Below are 25,578 nucleotides of genomic sequence, written 5' to 3'. Positions count from 1 at the left end.
ATTATGTGGTGTCAGTGAACCTCTCTACATCACTCACTAACTCTTATGAGGTAACTGTTTGAAACGTTAGACTTCACAACTTGTCCAAAGACCCTTTTTCCCATTTCTGATATGTATAGAGGTATCAGCACATGGACCTTCTCATTTAATCTGAACCTCCTCCATTTGGTATGTCCTTTGATACAATACTTGTCGTGTCACCTGGCCCATCAGACTCAAACTCAGACATTGCTGTGTTTTCAGCACATCGGAACTTCTGCAGGACAGCACCTTCTTATAAACTGAAGTGTCAATCTCCAGCGCTGCTGAAAACCTGCAAGTTGCCCATTGATAACAAGATGTGATTGACCTTGGATGACCTTTCATCATTATACTTCCACTTGAGATGCATGATCTCATTCATTTCACAAACTTCTCAGATTCTGGAACCCCCATGAGATATAGGAACAGAATGTCTTTATTTATTTAGTGTGACACTTGGTCTATCGAATCAGCTTCACCATTCAATCGTGGCTGATATATTTTTCAACCCCAATCTCCCACTTTCTCTCCTAACCCTCAACTTCCTTACAATCAAGAATCTATTAATCTTTGACTTAAATACACCCAATGCTTGGCCTCCAGAGCCCTGTATGAACATGAATTCCACAGATTCACCAGAAATCTCTTTTTAACTCAATTTTATTGCATTGTCCCATTATCCTGAGGCTATGCACTGAGATCCTAGACTCTCCTGCAAATGGGAACATCCACTCCATGTGGGCCTTTCAGCACCAAGTAGGTATACATGAGATTCTCCTCACCACTCCCGCCCCCCACCCCCAATGCTTCCGAATTCTTTCAATTACAGGCTCAGGGACAACAGATGTTCCTCAATGGTTAAGTCTTTCATTCTTGTGAACCTCGTTTGGACCCTTTGCAGGGCCAACAAATTTTTTCTTAGATTATAGAGGCAAAAAATTCCAAATGACCAACACCTTATAAAAGCCTCAGCAGTACATCTTTGCTTTCATGTTCCAGTCCTTCTTTACACCATCCAATACTACCTCCTTGGAGATGATGTATCAGAAAGGTTTTATAGTCGGTTTAGTGATGACTCATGGCCATACACATACAGCCTCAATCTGCTTTGAATTCATTTGCATATTTGCCAACAAAAGAGGAACACTAGAATAATCCCGTGGCCACTTCCACGCTTGCCCTGATGCTCTCGCCATCTGTTATCTGCAGCCTGTTGTGGTGTAGACTTGGCAAATGCAGCACTTGCTGGCTCGCCCTTTAGGATCACTGACTTACAGTCAAAGCTGCAAGATACTGCTTACATATCAACAGTGCTCCAGGGTTCAGAGTGAAGGTTGCTCTGTTTCTCCCATTGATACAGCTCTGCTTTGTGGATAGCTCCCGGCTCCCTGTGACGGACGGAACTTGTACTCTCAGTCAGATGTATCTGAATCAGTACAGCAGTCACTAAAAAGACATAGTCCAAGTCCCCGCGTCCATGAATGTTGTAGCAGTCTGTCGTCAAGCGCCATACAGCTTGTTTTCTGCTGAGCGAACACTGCGGGGCGGCACCGACTCCAGAATGGACGCCACGTCACACCACCTCCAACATTCCAGTGGAGTGCTCGACTCTGCTGGCTTCTGCTGGGTGGCTGCAAACAGGCGACAACGTGGCTTGAGGCCTAGTCCTTGCTATGACCGAGGCCACTCAGCTTCCCTGCCACGTGCCAACAAACCAATGAATTGGACTTGCAGCAATCCACACCACCAACTGCCAACAGGGTCTTGCGATCACAAGAAAAGCGAACAAAGTAATCACTCACTGTTAAGACTGCATACTTCATGGTCCAACACCTCTCTGTCACAGGCAGAGACTCCAGGGGTCTAGTTGAGCAGTAGAACCTGGGCAAAGTCGATGAGAATGTGTGAAGTACATAAAATGTAATGAATGGAGCATTAGTGCATATGGGTGGTTGATGGTCAGCAGGAACTTAGTGGGCAGAAGGGCCTGTTCCCCTGCTGTATCTCTCTATGGCTCTGTCGTTGGACCCCAACACTGAAAAGAAAGCAAGTTGAAAGCTTTTGTTGTTTCACTAAGTCTCCCTCTTTCACCCGCTAAGGCACTAAAGATGGACAAGTGCATCTGTCTACAGTGTGCCTACCATCACACAGAAGCAGAACATTTGGCTTTGAGCATTGTTGTAATCTGTGGGGAGCTGATGGGAATACGGGAAGAATAAGTTACAGGGAGACTGAGTCAACACAGACACAGTGGGCTGAATAGCTTCCTTCTATGCTGCAAGGAGAAATTAAATGTAGACCGCACCTTTGTAATTGGGCAAGCTTTAATGCAGACAGAGGAGTCACCTCTAGAAAGTTTAAGAATTTTGTGCTGTAGATATCTCTGTCAATAATCAATGTTCATTGATACATTGGACATTAAATTCACATTCACTTTAGAATCACTGCAGCTGCAACATTACCTGCCCCACCTAATCTTACGTTTCCTACAGCCACTCTCCATTCCATGTCAGGAGTACAAAGGCAAAATCTTTAAAATCTTTGGAAGCCATCTGCACTGATGTGGCAACTTTTCATGTATGTTCAAATATTAAATCTAGTGTATTCAGTATTTAGATTGGACTGGTTCTCTGTTGAACCACATTTGGTAAACTGGCCGCCCAGGGCCCAGTTCAAAAAGACTCTAAAGTTACAGTATTAAAACAGACACTTCAACATATCATAATCAAGAATACGCTCATCTGATAAGCAGGGAACACAGAACACAGGAGCAGGTGTGGCATCCCCTCTGAGGGAAACAGCTAATGTTTTGGGTCAAAGACTTCGACCTGAAATGTTCAGAATCAGAATCAGGTTTATTATCACCAGCACATGTTGTGAAATTTCTCAGCTTTGCAGGAGCAGTACAATGCAATAGCTAATACAGGAAAAAACTGAATTATAGCAATAATATAGATGTATATTAAATAATCAAATTAAAGTAAGTTGTGCAGAAACAAATTTTAAAAGGTAGTGAGGTAGTGCTCATGGGTTCAGTGTCCATTTAGAAAATCGGATGGCAGAGGGGAAGAAGCTGTTCCTGAATCGCTGAGTGTGCGCCTTCAGGTTTCTGTACTTCCTTCCTGATAGTAACAATGAGAAGAGGGCATGTCCTGGGTGGTGGGGGTCCTTAATGATGGATGAGACCTTCCTAAGACACTGCTCTTTGAATAGGTCTTGGATACTATGGAGGCTAGTACCCATGATGGAGCTGACAAATTTTTACAATGTTCTGCGACTTACTTTGATCCTGTGCAGAAGCCACCAGATGGTAATGCAGCTTTTGACCTGACCTTGTCCTGCTTTGAACTGAGGTGAACTCCTCCGCTTGTTATCAGCATCTCCTCAACATGCCTCCACCTTTCTTCCTTTCGTTAAGTTTCCATTCCTTCTCCAGTTTCCCTCCCCTCTTATTCATCCTCCCTGACAGACCCCACCCCCCACCCCCCCACCTTCTCTGGTTGCCCTCTACTCCTTCCTCTTTCCACAGATGTTGCCAATTTACTGAATGTTTCTGGCATTTTCAAGTTCATTTTAAATTTGCAGCATCTATAGTCTTTCATTTTCATATATTGGATCTCATGTCAGCAACACAGTGCACCAGAAAGGAAACTGAACTTCCCTCAGACTTGAACGCATTTCTACAGCAGGAAGACAAACAGCATACTGTAGAAACGCTGTACAGAATCATGTTCTGGCAGAAGCAATCAGAGGTCATCTCCCTGTCTGGTATTAGGGTGTAGCGACTCTTTAGAAAAACGTTAAGGTATCTCCATTTGTAATTAGGGGAGAGGAACTAATTTGCTGTAAAGATTCATGAGATTGTCTGAGATCATGAATATCACAACAGGTCCTCAGCAGATGCCATTTCATTTGCTCTTCACTCAGCTCTGGTACACCTGTACATATATCAGGATGCTCGTCATTGACTACAACTCAACATTCAACACTATCACACCCTCAACTCATCACTAAGTTCCTCAAACTAAGACTCAATACCTCCCCATGTAACTGGATCTTCAATTTCCTCTCTTGCAGTCCCCAGCCAGTTCGGATTGGCAACAACATCTCCTCCACAATCTCCATCAGCACAGGTACACCATAAGTCTGTGTGCTCAGCTACACGATCACAGTATAAAGTGAGTCGAGCAGGGGCCAAGCAAAACTCCAGTCTTATATTTAAGATCGTTGATGACACTGCTGTTGTTGGCCAAGACAAAGGTGGTGTTGAATCGGCATGCATGCATTTCTAAATGACAATAAACGAGGACTGAGGGTCCTCATAATCTAATATAAGAGAGTGGCTGGTGCCATAACGACAACCTCTCACTCAACATCAGCAAAACCAAAGTGCTGCTTATTGACAAGAGGAAGAAACCAGAGGTCAATGAGCCTGTGCTCGGAGGATTGAAGGTGGAGAGGATCTGTAACTGTAAATCCCTTGGCACTACCACATCAGAAGATCCATCCTGGGAACAGCACATAAGTGCTATCACAAAGAGGGCATGCTAGCACTTCTACTTCCTTAGAAGCTTGTGTAGATTTCAGCAGGTCTTCAAAAACTTTCTCAAACTTTTATCGATGCACAGCGCAGAGTATCCTGACTGTTGCATCAGGACCTGGTATGGAAACACAAATGCTGAAGAACAAAAACTAGTGGATACAGCCCAGTCCACTACAGGCAAAGCCCTCCCCATCAATGAGCACATCTACAATGAGCACTGTCACAAGAAAGTAAAATCCATCATCACCCAATGGACCCCTATCATCCAAGCCATGCTCTCTTCTTACTACTGCCATACAAGCCTAGGTCCAGGCGTGGACAATGTCACTCACTTCAAAGCAGAACTGACTGCACAACCAATAGACACACTTTCAAGGACTCTACAACTCAATATTTATTTACTTTTTAAAAATTATTTGCTAAGTGGTCTTCTTTTGGACATCGGTTGTTTGTCAGTCTGTTATTTATAGTTTTTCATAAATATTTTTGTATTTCTTTATTTTCCTGTAAATGCCTGAAAGAAAAAGAATCCCAAGGAAAAATATGGTGATGAATCAGGATTGTTTAACGTCATTTCCTGCACACGAATGTAAAGGAGAACAAAGTAATTGTTACCCTGGCTCCAATGCAGCACAAAAATACACATAAAAGAACACAATAATAACTTTTTAAAAACAGGATAAATATAAACATACAAGATAGTTTATTTACATAGATTGATTGCATGTCCATAAAGTGATGCCAGGCTGTACACAAGGTGACTGACCAGAGATAATAAAGTAGTGGAGGAGTTAGTGGCGGTGTTGATCAGCCTTATTGTTTGGGGAAAATAACTGTTTTTGAGACTTTGATACAGAACCAGAATCAGATTTAATAGCACCGGTATATATCGTGAAATGTGTTAACTTTACGACAGCTGTACAACGAAATACATGTGTAATGCCCTGGTTAAGATTTTTACTGCTATGCTGTAGGCATTTCATTTTAGCAGTCCTGTAAGAAAAGTCTGTTCTACTTTCAGCTTGTTTGGGCTTGAGCTGAGATAAGACGTTATGTTTTTCAACTCAGGAATGTCCCGTCAGCCGATCAGGATGGTAGAATTGGGAGAAGGTGCTACAGAATGCAAGGCGGAGAGGTCTTTATTGTCGGGAGCTGGGAGAAGACAGGAGGAAAGATGGCCGACGATGCTGTTCCTGTTGCACAAGGTGCTTTGCGCAGATGAATGGCTTCAAGAAGCAAGAACCAAGACTCCCTTGGGAGAGCCTGTTTGTTCAAGATGAATTTCGAGCAACCTTCGGAAGGTGGCATGTCTTTTCATGCAGACCGAGGGTCCAGCATGAATTACAGATAAGTTCAAGATCTGAGCTCCACCGTACACATGTGACTGTTTAAGTATAATGGCCCTTTTTTGTTTTTTCTTTCTTTCCTTTAATAACTGTTTACTTAAGTTAACATTCTTAAATACACTTCTTAATACTTGTAAGCAATGTATGCTCTGTTATTTCTTGCTGGGGGCAGTAAAGCACACAGCAGTCACACAAACCAGGGTTTGGATGGGTGAGACATTCCAACCACACGGATTCGGCAGTACCCAAGTCATATACACCCTAGACGTACAAAGCCTGAGAAAGCTGGGTTTCTCACCGCGGAATCTAGTGGCTGTTAATGACGGGCTACCGAGCTGCATTTCCAGATGCACCCAGTAAAAGGGGGTTTCTTATGATAAAGTAATATAGAGAAAAAAAACTGAATTACAGTAAGTATGTCTACTAAATAGTCAAGTTAAAATAAGTATGCAAAATAACAGCAATAAAAACGTAGTGAGGTAGTGTTCATGGGTTCAATGTCCATTTAGGAATCGGATGGTAGAGGGGAAGAAGCTGTTCCTGAATCACTGAGTGTGTGCCTTCAGGCTCCTGTACCTCCTACCTGAAGGTAACAGTGAGAGAAGGGCGTGTCCTTAATGATGGCTGCCACCTTCCTGAGGCATCACTCCTTGAAGATGTCTTGGATACTAGAGGCTGGTGCCCATGATGGAGCTGATTAATTTTACAAGCTTCTGCAACTTATTTTGATCTTGTGCAGTAACTCCCCCCATACTGGATAGCGATGCAGCCAATAAGAATGCTCTCCACAGTACATTTGTACAAGTTTTTGAGTGCTTTAGTTGACAAACCAAATCTCCTCAAACTCTGAGTGCAATATAGTCGCTGTTTTGCCTTCTTTATAGCTGCATCGATATGTTGGGACCAAGTTAGGTCCTCAGAGATTGACACCCAGGAATATGAAATTGCTCCTCTCTCCATTTCTGATCCCTCTATGAGGATTGGTTTGTGTTCCCTCGTCTTACCCTTCCTGAAGTCCACAATCAGCTCTTTGGTCTTGCTGACGTTTAGTGCAAGATTGTTGCTGCAACACGACTTAACTAACTGGTATATCTCACTCGTGTATGCTCTCTGTCACCATCAGAAATTTTGCCAACAATGGTTGTATCATCAGCAAATTTATAGATGCAGTTTGAGCTACGCCTAGCCACACGGTCATAGATATGGACAGAGCAGAGCAGTGGGCTAAGCACACATCCCTGTGGAGCGCCAGTGTTAACTGTCAGCATGGTGGAGGTGGTATTTCCAATCCATGCAGATTGTGATCTTCTGGTCAGGAAGTTGAGGATCCAGTTGCAGAGGGAGGTACAGAGGCCTAGGTTCTGTGGCTTTTCGATCAGGACTGTGGGAATGATGGTGTTAAATGCTGAGCTATAGTCAATAAACAGCATCCTGACATAGGTATTTGCATTGTCCAGGTGATCCAAAGCTGTATGGAAATCTGTTGAGGGTTTTCCAGTGCTCCCGATGCAGCCTCCTCTATCTGGCTGACACCCGACGTAACTGGGGACCACTTTGTCCAGCATCTCCGCTCCACCCGCACAAAATGGTATTTCCCAGTGGCCAAGCATCTGAATTCCTTTCGCCATTCCCATACCAACATAATCCGTCCATGGCCTCCTCTTCTGCCGTGATGAAGTCACTCTCGGGGGGATAAGCAACACTTTATATCCCATCTAGGTAGCCTCCAACCTGATGGCATCAATTTCTCCTTCTGGTAATTTCCCCCTCCCTTTTCCCTGTTCTTCTGTTCCCCACTCTGGCCTCTTACTCTTCTCCTCACCTGCCTATCACCTCACCCAAGTGCCACTCCTCCATCCCTTTCTCCTGTGGTCCACTCTCCTCTCCTATCAGATTCCTTCTTCTCCAGCCCTTGCCCTTTTCCACCCATCACCTCCCAGCTTCTCACTTCATCCCCGCCACCCCCCCCCTCGCCCCAACTACCTGGCTTCACCTATCTTGTCCTAGCTTGTCCTCCTTCCCGCACTCCCCCCCACCCCCGTTTTACCCAATTCTTTCCAGTCCTGATGAAGGGTCTCGGCCCGAAATGTCAACTGCACTATTTTCCATAAATGCTAGCTAACCTGCTGAGTTTCTCCATAATCCACCTACGGTCTTTTATTGGCTCTCCTCCATTATATCCTGTTTAAGTTTAGAGAAAATAAGAAGTCGGACATTTGATACATCCTTTAAGTTTGAGCAAATCTGGCAACCTTTTATCCAATATTTTCATTTAATTTGATTTATTACTCGTACAATTTTTTTTGAAGTTTTAGATTTGATCAGGAAGTCTTTCTTTCTTTCCTTTTTTGGTCGTATCCTCAAAATGGACTGCCCAGTCCCTTTTTTTTTTGTTTTATTATAGTGTAGTGGGTTTTTTTTTCTTTCTTTTCATTCAAAACCCAATGTTTTTTCCTTTTCCTTCATAAACTGGTAAGAGGAGAGTTGTTATTTTCATTTTTTTAATTATTATATATTTTATACTAGTTTAAAAATGTCTATGACTTTGACCATGTTTGTCTTAATCTTAGTTTATATTGGTACTGATATATATATTTGAACTAATTCTCCTCTTGACTGTATTTACGCCTGTTTTAAAAATCAATAAAAAGATTAATAAAGAAAGAGTTTCTCCAGCATTTTGTGTGTGTTACTGAAGAGGACAGCATACCTGGTTCCTCTTTGCAAGAAAGGCAGCACAGAATAACTTGGTAATAAAGGACCTGTGAACATAATAAAGGTCATGCAGGCACTGGGGAAAAAGTTGTGAAGGAGAAGATTAACGGAAAGGTACAAACTCATCAGATATCCAAGCTCACTTAGTCAAGGACAGATCCTGTCTGACCAATTTGATCAAATTCTTTGAAGAGGTAACTACATGTGTGTATTAATAAAGACAAGGCAGTAGATGTGATTTACACAGTTTTGTAAGACTATTGAGAAGGTCTTACTGAGAGATGGTACAAAAAGTGTGGGCCCCTTTGAATCTAAGGCAAGTTGTCAAAATGTATCCAAAACAGGTTTGGCGATCGGAAACAGAGGGTGATGGTACAGGAATGTTTTTGTGATTGGATGCTTGTGACTATTGGTGTCCCACAGGAACTGCTGGTGATTCATCTGCAGAGGTAATACGCATGAATGGATATGGATGTGGGAGGCAAGATCAGCATGCTCACAGATAACACAAAGAGACGTGGAGTGTTTGACCGTGTGGAAGGTAGTCTTGGACTACAAGGGGATATCGATGTTTTAGTAATGTGGGCTGAGAAAAAGCCGGCAGAGTTTAATCCAAACAAATCTGAGATGATACACTTACAGAAGCACCAAAGGAGATATGACTAACACCATGAATGATAGGTTCTTAGGGAGTACTAAGAAACAGAACCATCTTTGAATACGTCCATAGATCCATAAAGGTGGGATTTTAGCTCAATGATATAGTTTGGAAAACATGGGGATACCCACCTTCATTAATTGAGGCATTGAGTACAGAAGTTATGAGATTATGCTCCAACTTCATAAAACCTGAGTGAAACCTCAGCTGGAGCACTGCATACAGTTCTGGTCACCAGGGTAGAGGAAGGATGTGATTACAGAAACGATTCACCAGAAGGTTGCCCGGGACTGGGGCAATTCAATTATAGGAGAGGTTGGAGTAGCTGAGTCTGTTCTCCCAGGAGTGAAGGAGATTAAGAGCACACATGACTGAGGTATATAAAATAACAAGTAAGGATAGGGTAGACTTAGGAAACTTTCCTCTTGTTGTGGTAGATGAAATTAAAGGACAGATGTTTAGGGAATTTGGTAAAGAGATTTAAAGGGGACCTTCTTTACCCAGAGAGTGGCAAGTACTTGGAATGCACTGCTGCACTGCCCGAGAGAAAAGTGGAAGTTCAACCTCTGACAGTATTTAAGAGCACTTCATCATTCATGCATAGAAACATATGGACCAGGTACTTGTAGAGATATTAATACAGAAGAATGCCCATTGACCAGGATGGACAAGTAGGGCCAAATGGTCTGTTCCATACTGTGCAATTCAATGACTATGATAAGTGTGAGTCCCTATCTACTTACAGAAGCAGCTCAGATAGTTGGCCGTAATGCAATACCAGTTGCACAAAAAAAAAAGACAGCCAACTTATCACCCATAGTCAATATTCATTCATCAGCACACTGGCTGCAGCATCCTGTTGTATGCAAAACGCTGCTGCAGTTATCACGAAAGAAGAATTTAGTCACAAATTTCAGTCTCTTGATCACTTGAGAAGCTTCAATGGACAATAAGGGATTAACTAATCGAATAGCTGTATTAAGATTTTAAAATAACCTGGAACATATAATCCGAAGGATACAATAACTTCTTCATTGAATGGGTTAGACTTTAATAGCCTGCGTCACTTTGAATGACATTTAAATCATAGCAGCACTGCACCTCGTTCCTTAAAGCTGAAGGAGACTTCAGGGTCCTGGTGTTCGTCTCAATTTTTGCTGGATGAAGCAATCAAAAATTACATCCTATTATTATTTCGCTTGCACTACCTCAATGTACAGATGTTGTGAAACGATCTGCATGCATGGCATGCCAAATAGATTTTCAACGTAACCTGATACTTGTGACAATAATAAACCAATTAGCAATTACCAGCATCAATCCTAAACTTGCATCACTTCTGAACTACCCTCACTGCCCTGCAGCCTTGCTAAACCAATGGGGCTGCTCTGTATCATTCCAACCTCAATCCATTGCACCATTTCTAAACTCATCCCACTGCCTCGTGTCATTACAAAATCATTCTCACTGCAGCATTCCTTCCTAAATTAATCCCACAGCCGTGCTCGAGTCCAAAACAAAAGCCACTCGGAACGAATGCCTCTGGCCCTATTCTACTTTGATGTTGGCTGTTTCAGCAACAGCCGACATCAATGCAGTCCAGCAGTAAGACTGAGAGGTACGTGGATAGCATGTCTGGGAAGGTTATCAATACTGGGGCTGAATGGCTATGAGCAGCAGTTGATATATTTCCCAGTGAGGGAAAATTTGAGAGGTGATGGTATTCAATGTGCCTTTCATCAGGTTAAATTTGATGGCCGCATCAAAGCCTGGTATGGAAACACCAATGCCCTTGAATGGAATATCCTACAAAAGTAGTGGATACACCCAGTCCATCACAGGCAAAGCCCTCCCCATTACTGAGCACATAAACACTGTCACAGGGAAGCAGCATCCATCATCAAGGATCCCCACCACCCAGGTCATGCTCTCTTCTCACTGCTGCCATCAGGAAAGTGGTACAGGAACCTCAGGACCCACACCACTAAGTTCACGATTATTACCCCTCAACCTTTAGGCTCTCAAACCAAAGCTAATGTCACTCAACTTCACTTGCCCCATCACTGAAATGTTCCCACAACGTATGAGCAACACACATCAAAGTTGCTGGTGAACGCAGCAGGCCAGGCAGCATCTGTAGGAAGAGGTGCAGTCGACGTTTCAGGCCGAGACCCTTCGTCAGGACTAACTGAAGGAAGAGTGAGTAAGGGATTTGAAAGTTGGAGGGGGAGAGGGAGATCCAAAATGATAGGAGAAGACAGGAGGGGGAGGGATGGAGCCAAGAGCTGGACAGGTGATTGGCAAAAGGGGATACGAGAGGATCATGGGACTGGAGGTCCGGGAAGAAAGACAAGGGGGGGGGGGGGGACGCAGAGGATGGCAAGAGGTATATTCAGAGGGACAGAGGGAGAAAAAGGAGAGTGAGAGAAAGAATGTGTGCATAAAAATAAGTAACAGATGGGGTACGAGGAGTGCTGCTGTTGTGACTCCCGTCTTCCCTTCCCCCACCACTACTCCGCAGCCCCGTCTTCCTCAGATCCCACCGTCAACTCCTGGGCCCTCGGAGGCTCCATCTTCCTTTCACCCCAACCCTCCCCTCTCCATTGACACCCCCAGCCTCTCCCCTCCCCCCTCTGATTCCAGCTCTCATCCGTGCCGGGTCTTTACCATCCCCTCCGACCTTCAACTGTCGGAGGCAGAATGCTCGGTCCTCAGTAAGGGCCTCACCTTTGTCCCCCTTCGCCCACACCTCAGCGAGTTCCGTGTTCGCCATGATGCGGAACTTTCCTTCCGCCGTCTCTGTCTCCGAGCCTACTTCTTCGGCAAGGACTCTTCCACCCCCACCGATGACCCCTTCTCCCGTCTTCAACCCTCCTCTTCTTCATGGACACCCCGCTCTGGTCTTCTGTCTGCTCTGGATCTCTTTATCGCTAATTGCCGACGGGACATCAACCGTCTCGACTTCACTGCACCTTGTCCCATTCCAACCTCATTCCTTCCGAACGCTCTGCTCTCCACTCCCTCCGCACTAATCCTAACCTTATTATTAAACCCGCCGATAAGGGGGGTGCTGTTGTAGTCTGGCGTACTGACCTCTACTTTGCCAAGGCACAGCGACAACTCGCGGATACCTCCACTTATTTACCCCTCGATCGTGACCCCACTAAGGAGCACCAGGCCATTGTCTCCCACACCATCACCGACTTTATCCACTCAGGGGATCTCCCATCCACTGCTACCAACCTTAGAGTTCCCACACCCCGCACTTCCCGTTTCTACCTCCTACCCAAGATCCACAAACCTGCCTGTCCTGGCCGACCTATTGTCTCAGCTTGCTCCTGCCCCACCGAACTCATTTCTGCATACCTCGACACTGTTTTATCACCCCTTGTTCAGTCCCTTCCGACCTATGTTCGTGACACTTCTCACGCTCTTAAACTTTTCGATGATTTTAAGTTCCCTGGCCCTCACCGCTTTATTTTCACCATGGATGTCCAGTCCTTATATACTTCCATCCCCCATCAGGAAGGTCTCAAAGCTCTACGCTTCTTTTTGGATTCCCGACCGAATCAGTTCCCCTCTACCACCACTCTGCTCCGTCTAGCGGAATTAGTCCTTACTCTTAATAATTTCTCCTTTGGCTCCTCCCACTTCCTCCAAACTAAAGGTGTAGCTATGGGCACCCGGATGGGTCCTAGCTATGCCTGCCTTTTTGTTGGGTTTGTGGAACAATCTATGTTCCGTGCCTATTCTGGTATCTGTCTCCCACTTTTCCTTCGCTACATCGACCACTGCATTGGCGCTGCTTCCTGCACGCATGCAGAACTCGTTGACTTTATTAACTTTGCCTCCAACTTTCACCCTGCCCTCAAGTTTACCTGGTCCATTTCAGACACCTCCCTCCCCTTTCTAGATCTTTCTGTCTCTGTCTCTGGAGACAGCTTATCCACTGATGTCTACTATAAGCCTACTGACTCTCACAGCTATCTGGACTATTCTTCTTCTCACCCTGTCTCTTGCAAAAACGCTATCCCCTTCTCGTAATTCCTCCGTCTCCACCGCATCTGCTCTCAGGATGAGGCTTTTCATTCTAGGACGAGGGAGATGTCTTCATTTTTTAAAGAAAGGGGCTTCCCTTCCTCCACTATCAACTCTGCTCTTAAATGCATCTCCCCCATTTCACGTACATCTGCTCTCACTCCATCCTCCCGCCACCCCACTAGGAATAGGGTTCCCCTGGTCCTCACCTACCACCCCACCAGCCTCCGGGTCCAACATATTATTCTCCGTAACTTCCGCCACCTCCAACGGGATCCCACCACTAAGCACATCTTTCCCTCCCCCCCCCCTGCATTCCGCAGGGATCGCTCCCTACACAACTCCCTTGTCCATTCGTCCCCCCCATCCCTCCCCACTGATCTCCCTCCTGGCACTTATCCGTGTAAGCGGAACAAGTGCTACACATGCCCTTACACTTCCTCCCTTACCACCATTCAGGGCCCCAAACAGTCCTTCCAGGTGAGGTAACACTTCACCTGTGAGTCGACTGGGGTGATATACTGCGTCCGGTGCTCCCGATGTGGCCTTTTATATTTTGGCGAGACCCGACGCAGACTGGGAGACCGCTTTGCTGAACATCTACGCTCTGTCCGCCAGAGAAAGCAGGATCTCCCAGTGGCCACACATTTTAATTCCACATCCCATTCCCATTCTGACATGTCTATCCACAGCCTCCTCTACTGTAAAGATGAAGCCACACTCAGGTTGGAGGAACAACACCTTATATTCCGTCTGGATAGCCTCCAACCTGATGGCATGAACATCGACTTCTCTAACTTCCGCTAGGCCCCACCTCCCCCTCGTACCCCATCTGTTACTTATTTTTATGCACACATTCTTTCTCTCACTCTCTTTTTTCTCCCTCTGTCCCTCTGAATATACCTCTTGCCCATCCTCTGGGTCCCCCCCCCCCCCACCTTGTCTTTCTTCCTGGACCTCCCGTCCCATGATCCTCTCGTATCGCCTTTTGTCAATCACCTGTCCAGCTCTTGGCTCTATCCCTTCCCCTCCTGTCTTCTCCTATCATTTTGGATCTCCCCCTCCCCCTCCAACTTTCAAATCCCTTACTCACTCTTCCTTCAGTTAGTCCTGACGAAGGGTCTCGGCCTGAAACGTCGACTGCACCTCTTCCTACAGATGCTGCCTGGCTTGCTGCGTTCACCAGCAACTTTGATGAGTGTTGCTTGAATTTCCAGCATCTGCAGAATTCCTGTTGTTTGCCCACAACGTATGAGCTCAGTTTCAAGGGCTCTTCATCTCATGTTCTCAATATTTATTGCATATTTGTTTGTCATTTCTTCATTTGTGCACACTGGTTGGCGCAGTCTTTCATTTATTCTATTATGGTTATTAGATTTAAAGAGTACACCTACAAGATAATCAATCTCAGGGTTATATATGGTGACATATATGTACTTTGATAATAAATTTATTTTGAACTTCATGGGGGCTCAGTATATTCAAGACCCAGATAGATGGATATTTGGATATGAAGGAAACTGAGAGATTTGGAAAGAACAGGCAAATACAGCTGAGACAAAAGATCAGTCACAATGTATAAAATAGCACAGCAGTAATTAGGGCTGAATAGCCTACACCCATTTCCATTTCTATTATCTTCTATTTTTTCCTGTTTCATTCTCATTGCCCAAGGCAAAATCTCTGATCCAGGTTTGACAGGAAATCACTTACATTTATTCACATAACTCTGGAAACTTTCTTTCAACAGCAATATTCAGATCATGCGCAGAAAGACAAAGATCCTGTAGTTGCAAACGCTTCTCTCCTCAATCAATTCCCTTGGGGAGACATTTTCTTATTCCTATTTACCTCCTCTCACCCATGCCCAGCAAAATGATTCCTCTGCCACTTACTCACTGTACAGAGCAATTTACAATAGTGAATTAACCTACCAGTGCATCATTGGGATGTGCGAGGAAACCTGACCACGGGGGAAAAAGCCAGTCTCTGGGAAGATGACAGATTATGTGTTTTGCAGTGGGATGGGCTTTCCTCCCACATCCTAAAGAGATGCTGGAAGATTAATTGTCTGCTGTAAATTCCTGTTTGTGTAGAGTTTGCATGTTCTGGTTATGACCGTGAGGGTTTCCTTCAGGTTCTGCAGATCTCACTCATCCAGCCCCCAGTTCACAAAGACATGCAGATTGCTAGGTTAATTAGGCTCTGCAAATTATGTCCAATATGGTAGAAGGTTGGAAATGCAGGAAGAATTAAAAGAAAAACTAGAATCAGTAGCCGATCAGTATTATTGGGTAGTAAAGACCATTGCAAATTCAATGGGCCGAAAGGCCTATTTCACCTTTGTATATTATATATGACTCTGCTAGGAAGCAGCCTGATCTGATAATCTGAATGGTCTACTCTTTAAAAAAGGCAGAGAGACGCTCTCTACTAAAACTCTCCCTTTACAAGCTTCAGCAGAACAATCTGGGTGGGTTCAAATTTCATGTAGCAGCTTGACGGTGAATTAGATTGCATAATGGTTGCAATTTCTCAGTATTTGTCCCCAGTGCTAAAGAGATTATGTGGTCCATACAGACAAGTCAACGTACAGGTCAGTCTACCATTAATGGAGACTGACCCATATCGTGCCAGAAGTCATTGTGCAGGGCAATGGTAACAATGCCACTGTAACTCTGGTTGATACTGCTATGCTTTGTGCAAAGCAAGTTACAGGTCCCAAGGCAATAAAATGGCTTGTAAATCTCCCTGCCCAAGAGATTCATCATGCCTTGAATTGTCATGGAAACTGCAGTTTATATTTAACCAATCCACTGTGCTGTGTGGCACTGTTCATTCCCTCAGTAATTCAGTACACCGTGCCAATGGGGAAAAAAATGCCATCAGCTGCTCAAGAGCCATAATTCTGAATTTAGGGGAGTGAAAGTGTTCTCAAGATTATCTTTAACCATCATTTACTACAGATAAACCCTCTCCCTTGTCTTAACTACCTGAACAAAGGGGCAATGATCTTAAAATCAGGGCTCATCAAGTGATCAGTGTAAACTGCCCCTAGTGTGTAGGAGAATGGTAGACTCTGGCACAAACTGATGGGAGTGTAGCAAGAATATATTGCTCAGACAAGTACAAATGGTGGTTGACAGTCAGCACACACTTGGACCACTGTACATGCTTCAGGACTCTAAGACTGTTAGAACCAATTCAGCTCAGGTAAGTAATAAAATGCCGGATGGTGGCATAGTGGCATCTGCACTGGACTTCGAGGCGAGTGGTCCTGGGTTCGAATCCAGCCAGCTCCTTGCACACTTTCCATCTGTGCTGGGCTGAGCACCGAGCTAGCAACATGGCCTCAAAAAAAAAGACAAATGCGAAAAAAAATGGCAAGGTTGCCACCCGATGCACCACAAGGCACAGAGAGGATCAATAACGAATAAGAAAATGCACAGAAGGCAGAATAAACATGGAACTCTGTCCTCCCCCCACCGAAAGGGCTGTGGATCACTGAAAGCTTCAAGACTGAAACAAAACAATGGCAATCTTGGCTTCAGTCATTCTCTATTCGATACAATTCTATTTGAGACTTTAAATCGTTCCTTAAAATCTACAACTTCACCCTAATCAAATATGACAAGATGTTCTGACGCATGCAAGCTTCCCAGGATCAATACCCCTCTCAGTGCTATCCAAAGCTGTATGGCAAATATTATGCCTATTATAGATAGTGCAGAACTATGTTTGCCTATGAAATGGACAACGATCAAAGCTGCAAGGACCCAGAAGATTTTTGAGAGATTCAGAAATAAGAGCATAAAGTATATGTGATGCTAGCCTTCATTAGTCAAGGCATTAAATACTGCAGAAGGGAAGTTACATCCCAACTCAGAACTCAGCTGGATCACTCTATGCAGTTCAGGTCATCTTACAATATGGAGGATGTGACAGTGCTGGCGAGGATGCAGAGGAGATATCCCAGGATGTAGCCTGGAATTAGTGTTTTAGTTGTGAGGAGACACTGGAGATGCTGGTCTGCTCTTCGTGAGACCAAGGAAGTTAAGATGCTTGTAGTATATGAAATTTTGGTGCTAGAGATTACAGAGATTAGCTTTATTTGTCACATGCACATCAAAGCAGCGAAATGAGTCATTTGCATCAACAACCAACACAGCCCGAGGATTGTACTGGGCAGCCTACAAGTATTACCACGCTTCCATCTCCAACATGGCATGGCTACACCTCACTAACGTTGACTTTGGAAGATGAGAGGAAACCAGAGCACCCGGTAGAAACCCTCTGGATCATGGGGAGAACATACAAGCTCCTTACAGGCATCAGCAGGAATTAAACTCCAATCACTGGTGCTAACCACTACACCACTGTGATATAGACAAGGTAAACTACACAAAGGGTCTCCTCAATTGGAGAAACTTTCATGAGGATGCTACCAGGACTGGACAGCTTGGATTGTAATGAGATAGGCTGGGACCTTTTCTCTGGAGTGTAGGATATTAACCTTGTGGTTGAAGACCAATCTTATAGATGAGGGACACAGGTAAGGTGAAGAGCCAATAATTTTTTCCTAGCTATGGCAGTCCAAAACTGGAGGATGTCCTTTATTAGCTACAGGAGTAGAACCAGACGTAGACATCTGCTGCTGTAGACCATCCTCTTCAGAGTTTGTCATGTTGTGCATTCAGAGATGCTCATTTGCACACCACCATTCTAACTGTGGTAGAGTTACTGTCTCCTTCCTGTCAGCTTGAACCAGTCTGGATATATATAGCACAATTCTCTGTAAACTCTAGAGACTTGTTCGTGAAAATCTCAGCAGTTTGAGATACTCAAACCACCCTGTCCGGCATCAACGATCATTCCACAGTCAAAGTCACTTAGATCACATTTCTTCCCCATTCTGATGTTTGGTCTGAACAACAACTGAACTTGTTTTTGAATTGAATTGACTTTATTACTTACTTCCTTACTTACACGCCAAGTAAAAATCTTTATGTTATGTCTCCAGCTAAACGTGCAATTTATAGTAATTTATAATAAATGCCTGGTGGCCTGGTGGAAGAAGCTGTCCTGGAGACTGTTGGTCCTGGCTTTTATGCTGCGGTACCATTTCCCGGATGGTAGCAGCTGGAACAGTTTGTGGTTGGGGTGACTCAAGTCCCCAATGATTCTTCAGTCCCTTTTTTTTTAAACACACCTGTCTTTGTAAATGTCCTGAATAGTGGAAAGTTCACATCTGCAGACACTCTGGGCTGTCTGCACCACTCTCTGCAGCGTCCTGCAATTGAGGGAGGTACAGTTCCCATGCCAGGCAGTGATGCAGCCAGTCAGGTTGCTGTCAATTGTTCCCCTGTAGAAAGTTATTAGGATTTGGGGGCCCACACCAAACTTTCTCAACTGTCTGAGGTGAAAGAGGTGCTGTTGTCCCTTTTTCACCACACAGCCGCTATGTACAGACCACATGAGATCCTCAGTGATGTTTATGACGAGGAACTTAAAGCTGTTCACCCTCTCAACCCCAGATCCACTGACGTCAATAGAGGATAGCCTCTTTCCATTCCTCCTGTAACCCACAACCAGCTCCTTTGTTTTTGCGACATTGAGGGAGAGGTTGTTTTCCAACACCACTGTGTCAGGCTGATGACTTCTTCTCTGTGGGCTACCTCATCGTTATTGAGTTTAGGCCAATCAGTGTGGTGTTGTCAGCACATTTAATTAGCAACTTGGAGCTTCTTCCTTTGTGCTAATGGCAGCTCACACCCATCGAGAGAGAGCATCACTACTGTAACAGAGTATGACAAGAGCCAAAATGAGCATCAGATCCTATCTCCCAAACCTGCCTTAAAGTTCACCAGGCCCCAACGTGGCCCAACCAGCTCTGCCATCAGGTGCCAGAATATCCTGAAGACTAGACACCCCAGATCTATCCAATAATTACTTAATCAACTTCCCATGTTCCAACAAATATCTGTGGCACACCATGATCACATATTCCAGTTACTGGGACATTAGAAAAATCACAACACCCATTCCCATGTTTACCAACAAGGGCCAAGGAATGGATGCAAATTCATTTCTCGATACCCAGATGTCTTCCCTCCTATTGCTTCCCAACACACACTGATGGAAACAAATTGTAATACCATTTCCTTATCCCGCACCTATCCCACAATTTTTGTTATTTCCCAATTCAAGCCAACTTAATACAAGATTTCATACTTTCGTATATTGACTATAATGTCTACCTCAGACTTGGTAAGTGCTTGTTTTGCTGTAACATCTGCCCTTTCATTACCCAGTACACCCACATGTGCAGGTTCCCAACAAAACTGTACAACTATACCCGCACTCTCCAGAACATATAAAATATAGCACGCTTCCATCAACATATCAGGGCTTATTGAACACAATTCCAAACTCTACAGCACCGAGGTAGAGTCTGAGCAGATCATGACCCTGTTTGACTTGACTTGTTCAACCCATTACACACCCATTGCAATGATAATAGCCATAAATTCTGTCAGCCTTTTCCCCACCTCAGCATTAAACCAGGGGATAAATATCCCTGAGCCCACTCGGTTTTAACCGGGCTTCTAGAACCATTTTGAAATATACTGCCCTAAGTGGCCAGACACCTTCTCGCCACCCTCAAGGTCCAGTAACATCAAACTTATTCCCACATCTGGAAATCTCCACAGTAGAACTCCTGGTCAGGCCACAGGTGAGCCAATCCACAAACCCCCAAGTCCATACTCCCAAACAAGAGAAAATCTTCAGATGCTGGAAATCCAAGCAACACACACACACACACAGACACACACACACACACACACACACACAAAATGCTGGAGGAACTCAGCAACCCAGATAGTACCTGTGGAAAAGAACATACTCAACATTTTGGTCTAAGACTCTTCATCAGAACTGGTGAAAAAACGATAAGGAGTCAGTAAGAAAGTAGGAGAGAGGAGGAAGACACATGAGGTGATGGGTGAAACTGGGAGGGGGAAAGGGAAGAGGTGAAGTAAAAAGCTGGGAAGTTATTTGGTGAAAGAGATACAGGGCAGGAGTAGGGGGAATCTGATAGGAGAGGACAGAGGGCCATGGAAGGAAGAAAAGGGGGAGGAGCACCAGAGGGAAGTGATTGGCAGGTAAGGGAATAAGGTAAGAGAGGAAATGGAGAATGGTGAAGTGGGGGTGCACTATCCAAAGTACAAGAAATTGATGCTTACGCCACCAGGTTGGAGGCTACTTACATGGAATATAAGGTGTTACTCCTCCAACCTGAGTGTGACCTCATTGTGACAGCAGAGGAGGCCATGGGCTGACATGTCAGAATGAGAAGTGGAAATAAAATGGTTGGCCACTTGGGTGTCCCATTTTTCCAGCAGTATCCTGTACACCAGTGGTCCCCAACCACCGGGCCGCAAAGCACGTGCTACCAGGCCGCGAGGAAACGATATGAATCAGCTGCACCTTTCCTCATTCCCTGTCGCGCCCACTGTTGAGCCATTACACATGCGAGGTCATGACCAGCGCGTCATCCATGTCAGCGCGGGAAGGAGATCAACTCCTCGAGCTTGCAAATGACGGCGAGCTGAAAAGTATGTTTGACATAACATCTCTGCCGGCATTCTGGATCAAAGTCAAGGCTAAATATCCTGAGAAAGCCACAAAAGCACTGAAAAAGTTGCTTCCATTTCCAACATATCTCTGCGTAGCGGGGTTTTCTGCAATGAATGCAACGAAAACTAAATTGCGGAATAGACTGGACACAAGGAACCCCCTTCGAGTATCACTGTCTCCCATCACCCCTTGATAGGACCATCTTGTTGCAGGGAAACAAGCCCAGGGCTCCCACTGATTCAGCGATATTGGTGTGTTGCAATGATTTTATATGTTCATACAGGGAAAATATGTGCTGTGTGTTTAATATCCAAACATTACTTAAAATGTTATGATGTTATTGGGTTATGAGTGACTTATAATTGACTTATCACTATATTCATACGAGGAAAGTATGCACTGTGTGTTTAATATTAAGTTCGTTAGATAAACCCTGTTAGAAATGAAATTGAGTGTATTAGCCACTTATAAGTGCCTTATAACTTATATTCCAGTCATGATTAACACCCACCCCCCAACCCTGGGTCGCCATCTGTCACATATTAGCCGGGACATCCCATATATTGGGCTAAATTGGTTTGTCGCATATGGGACCACCCTTATCCCATATTTCCGCCGCTAAGGTAGGGTGTTCCTATGGAACCTTCCGTGCCGAAAAGGCGTAAAGCGAAGAAGCAATTACCATTAATATACATGAGAAAAATTTTTTGAGCGTTCCCAGTCCCAAACAATAACCTACCAAATCATACCAAATAACACATAAAACCTAAAATAACACTAATATATAGTAAAAGCAGAAATGATATGATAAATACACGGCCTATATAAAGTAGAAATAATGTACGTACAGTGTAGTTTCACTGAACAGAATCGCCAAAAACGATTTGTAGAAAAAATCAGCACATACACGCATGCGCACACAAGTGCCTGCGCAAGGCTTCATGGTCATGGTAGTCTTTCGCAGGGTAAACACAACGTATTTTACTGCTACTCTGGTCCATTGGCAATCCTACCCCACCCCCCCCACGCCAGGTCAGGCGGTCCACAAGAATATTGTCAATAATAAATCGGTCCGCAGTGCAAAAAAGGTTGGGGACCCCCGCCGTACATATTCTCTAATTATCCACCTAAAACATTTATGAACTCTGCGAGCATATTCCCCACAATCCATTGAAACAGAATACAACAAATGGGACTCTCCCCCACCCAAATAAGGAAGACCAGTATGGAGGGCTCAATTTTTGTCTCCATAGGTCACAAGGAACTGAACTTGTTAACTATCTTTGCATGCTTCTATGTACTGAGTTGCTGCCACATGATTGGTTGATTAGATATTTGCACCAGTGAGGTATACAGGTGTACTTAATAAAGTGGTCACTGAGAGTAAAGGACTTTAGGGGCAACATTTTCTATACAAAGGGTGGTGAGTATATACTTCCAGTGGAAACTGTATTAGTGGGTATAATTGCAATGTTTAAAATAAATTTGGACAGGTATAATGGATAGAAAATAGTTTGGAGGGATATGGGCCAAGCCTAGACAAATGAGACTAATTCAGGTAGCTAACTTGATCAGCATGAACACTTTGGAATGAAGGCCTATTTCCATGCTGTTAAACTTGCGGACTCTATTTGGGGATGAGTTGATGGGAATGCAGAAAGGGGATGTGAAAAAAATTACACAGCATAGGTCCCTTGGCTCATTGAGAATCCATGTCCAATTTCATCTATTCTAAATATACTCCTATAAAATGTCTTGGGATAATTCAGCATGAAAGGAACTTTTTTTTCCCTAAAATCCAAGCTGTACTGCAATCAACAGCTTGTTTTTGTTGAATAAGAGCTGCTGAGTGAAGGCACACAAGTAGAAATAAGATTGAGATTGTTCATAATCTAAGTGAACAGTGGTACAGGCCTCTGTACACTTCTCCTGTTGCTATGGTGACACGCTAAGTTCAGGAAGTGTGTGAAACACCAAGCAAATATGCAGAAATCATATAGTGGCCACATATTTCATTTAAAGCTTATAAGCTTCCTGCCATTTTTTTTTGAGAATTCTGTTAGCAAAGTTGATGGAGCTGCCACTTTGAAGGTACAATGAATAATGTGTTGAGAGCTCCACTACAATATGCATTGGAGAAGCAGCTCTCGTAACACCTGCAGAACAGCCTCACTTTTAATACGGTAGCTAAGTTATGCAACGAGCAGTACAAAGTCAAGGTCTAATGAAACGAACATCATCTGCACCCCACCATTGTCCAGAATAGAACAATAGAAATCTAGATGACAGTGACAAGCAACGTGTTCTGAGTCAGAAGGCCATAGTTTCAGGTCTCATTCTGAAGACTGGAATGTGGAATCTCAGCTAACACTCCTGTGAAAAACTGTGGGAGTGCTACTCTATCAGCGGATGAGGTTTCAAAAGTAACCCAGCTTTTCTTCCTCAGGCAGTCACTTGTGATCAAGGATGATTTATTTTCTACTTCATTTCTGTGGGTTCCGAGGTGAACACTGAGCTAATGTCAGACCCACAGACACGATGCCTGTCAAGACTATTAGGTTCAGAAGCATCTTCTGCTAGACTCAAGGCTCCTAGTGCTGTCCTGAATGCACCTTTGCTACTTCGAGCAGCCTTAGGCCAGGGATTCCCAGGACTCAACGGGGATACTAGATATTTTCAAGGAAGTTTTGAGAATATTATTGTATCAGTTCCTCTCTCTTGATGGTAATCTTTTCCACAAAGAAGCTTAGATGTGTTTCCCAGATCCATGCCCACTCTGCCACACCAAATGGCATAATCAAGTAAAGGAATCAAGCCCAACTTGTCCATACTAACCAGCATGCCCATCTACTTTCCTGTATTTGGCCCATATCCCTCTGAATCTTTCCAATTCAGGTACATGTCCAAACGCCTGTTAAATTATTGGAACTGAGATTCAGGAGCAGATTACAATGAGCTGCTACTGCTGCCATTACCTTGCAGAGGGTGACTATCTAGGCGTTACTGACGTGATTTCTAAGAGTAGGGGGATCTCCCTGTCGCCCTGGCTGATACTTTTCCCTGCCCAGTATCACTGACATCTGGCCATTATGTCATTTTGCTTAGAGTTTGCTGTGCACAAATAGTTCACTGTGCATCCTGAGTAACTACACTCCAGTGCCACTGTGTGCCGTGGTATATTGGCAACTGGTAAATTCTGGGAGGAGTTAATGGGAATGTGAGGAGAATAAAACAAGAAAACAGTAGAATCATAAAGGCAAAGACTCACACCTACCGTTCCATTAACCTATGCTCTCTAGTTTCTAATTCCCCAATCTGAGGGGGGGGAGACTGCAATCACTTTATCAATGTTCCTCGTGGTTTTATACACCTTGAGTAAATTCACCTACGTTCCAATGAACAAAGTACCAACCTGTTCAACCTCAGGTCCTCAACTTCAGCAACAACAACATTGCAAATCTTGTCTGTACCCTTTCTAACTTAATGGCATATTTTCTATAGCAGAGTGATCAAAGTAGAACACCATATTCAAAACATGGTCTGACCAGTTTCATACAACTGCGTCATAACATCCCAACTTCTCTACCCATTGCTGTGAATGAAGAAGACTAGCATGACAAAAGCTGCCTTCAGCACCCTGACAACCAAAGAAGCCGTTTTCAAAAAGGTAAGCCCACTTTCAAAGCAGATTTCTGATCGTCAGCTTAGACTTGAGACCAAAGGGCTTGTTTTCATGCTGTATGAACCTGTGATACCAGCAAGGGCAACCCAGGAGCAGTTAATGTCAAAGCTGTGCTGGTAGATTAAATGGCTGCTGTGAATTGCCCTGTTGTCTAGAACAATGTCAGTAAAATCAGTGCAGAGCTGATGTAGACGAGAGAGAGCAGTTTACATAGAAATGGTATTGATGGCAATCTTCCAAGAGTAGGCATAGACTCAAAGGGCTGAATGGCCCCCTTCTTTGCCATAAGGGAAAATGAGAGTTCAATAAACAGTCACAAAGAACATGGGGATTCCCTGTGGTCAGAAAAGATCCCTTTTACTTTGTTCCTTTAGTGTACCAATCTCAGCTTTGCATACCCCATTCTGTTGCTTTATTCCAGATATTTTTTAATTTACCCATCTGGTTGGGCTCAGATAGAAAGAACCAGCATTTGCTAAGTTACAAATAAAACTTCTCATGCTCTAATGCTACAAAATCAACAGGCCTTTTTGGAGGAGGATTTCCCACTGTGTTGAATTCAAAGAGAGGCATTACACAGAAGATGCAAGGAATTTCTCATAGTGAGCCTGCAGTACTCTGTTCCACATGCTTGGTTGTAAACCCTCATGAGACTGCACTGTAATGGGCAGGGTGGATGGTCATCATCCTGATCTACAGAAGTCAGCTTTTACTTAACATCAGTGAATTTGGCACAGTAGTGCAGTAGTTGGCATAACACTATTAAAGTGCCAGCAAACGGGGTTCAATTACTCGCCTGTCTATAAGAAGATTGTACATTCACACCAAGCTTCTGTCAGTTTCCTCCAGGTGCTCCAGTTCCTTCAACATCCCCAAGACGTATGGGTTAGAGTTAGTAAGTTGTGGGCATGCCATGTTGGTGCCAGAAACACAGTGA

At 44.1% G+C, this 25,578-nt stretch overlaps 1 protein-coding gene across 8 annotated transcripts in view; it reads right to left on the bottom strand.

Moving 5' to 3' along the window:
* The window catches only part of LOC140204079 (muscleblind-like protein 3), a 185,493-nt gene that overhangs the window by 148,523 nt on the left and 11,392 nt on the right, over window positions 1-25,578 (bottom strand). Inside the window, exon 2 of one of the 8 annotated variants that reach the window (XM_072270389.1) lies at window positions 10,385-10,440. The exons of the other annotated variants lie outside the window; for them this stretch is intronic. The gene's annotated coding sequence lies outside the window, so the exon portion shown is untranslated. The remainder of the gene's footprint in view (window positions 1-10,384; window positions 10,441-25,578) is intronic. 8 annotated transcript variants of the gene reach the window in all.

This window comes from Mobula birostris, chromosome 10, assembly GCF_030028105.1.
Source record: "Mobula birostris isolate sMobBir1 chromosome 10, sMobBir1.hap1, whole genome shotgun sequence".
NCBI classification, from domain to species: Eukaryota; Metazoa; Chordata; class Chondrichthyes; order Myliobatiformes; family Myliobatidae; genus Mobula; species Mobula birostris.
The sequence above is the reverse complement of the archived record's forward strand: the minus strand, read 5'-3'. Positions and strand labels throughout refer to the sequence as shown.